General features: G+C 61.1%; 1 protein-coding gene across 1 annotated transcript in view; it reads left to right on the plus strand.

The window, feature by feature from the left end:
• FKBP5 (FK506 binding protein 5) overlaps nucleotides 1-537 on the plus strand; it is a gene marked incomplete at its 5' end in the record, with an annotated part of 25,801 nt that overhangs the window by 9,119 nt on the left and 16,145 nt on the right. The gene's annotated exons all lie outside the window — the stretch shown is intronic.

Raw genomic sequence — 537 nt, forward strand, 5'->3', positions numbered from 1 at the left:
CGGGATGCAGGAGATGCTCACGCACTGGGGCTGATGCTGCTGTGCCGCATCCCTGGCTGGGTCCCCTCCCCACCCCGTCACCGTGGCTGGAGCGGGACTGAGACCCACCACATCCCCTCTCTGCTGGGGATCTCTCTCCCCACCCTCCTCTTCCCTCTTTGGGGTTTATTTTTTGGGGGGTTTTTCCACCCTCCCGGGGTTGCGCTGCAGGAACCACCCTGCTCAGGTGGAGTCCCCAACCTGGTGGGGGTTTCCGTGTTGTGAAGGGCTTTCGCTGTGTCTTCATCGTGTGCGCTCTGGGTGTTTGCTCTTCCCCAACCCTCAAATCCAGCAAGCTGCTGGATCCAGACTGGAGAGGTGAACTCGTGCCAACCTCATGAAGTTCAACAAGGCCCAGTGTAAGGTCCTGCACATGGGTCGGGGCAATCCCAAGCACAGATCCAGGCTGGGCTGGGAATGGATGGAGAGCAGCCCTGAGGAGGAGGACTTTGGGGGTGTTGGTGGATGAGAAGCTCCCCACGAGCCGGCAATGGGCGC

This window comes from Charadrius vociferus, unplaced genomic scaffold, assembly GCF_000708025.1.
Source record: "Charadrius vociferus isolate BGI_N301 unplaced genomic scaffold, ASM70802v2 scaffold1511, whole genome shotgun sequence".
In the NCBI taxonomy this organism is placed as follows: Eukaryota; Metazoa; Chordata; class Aves; order Charadriiformes; family Charadriidae; genus Charadrius; species Charadrius vociferus.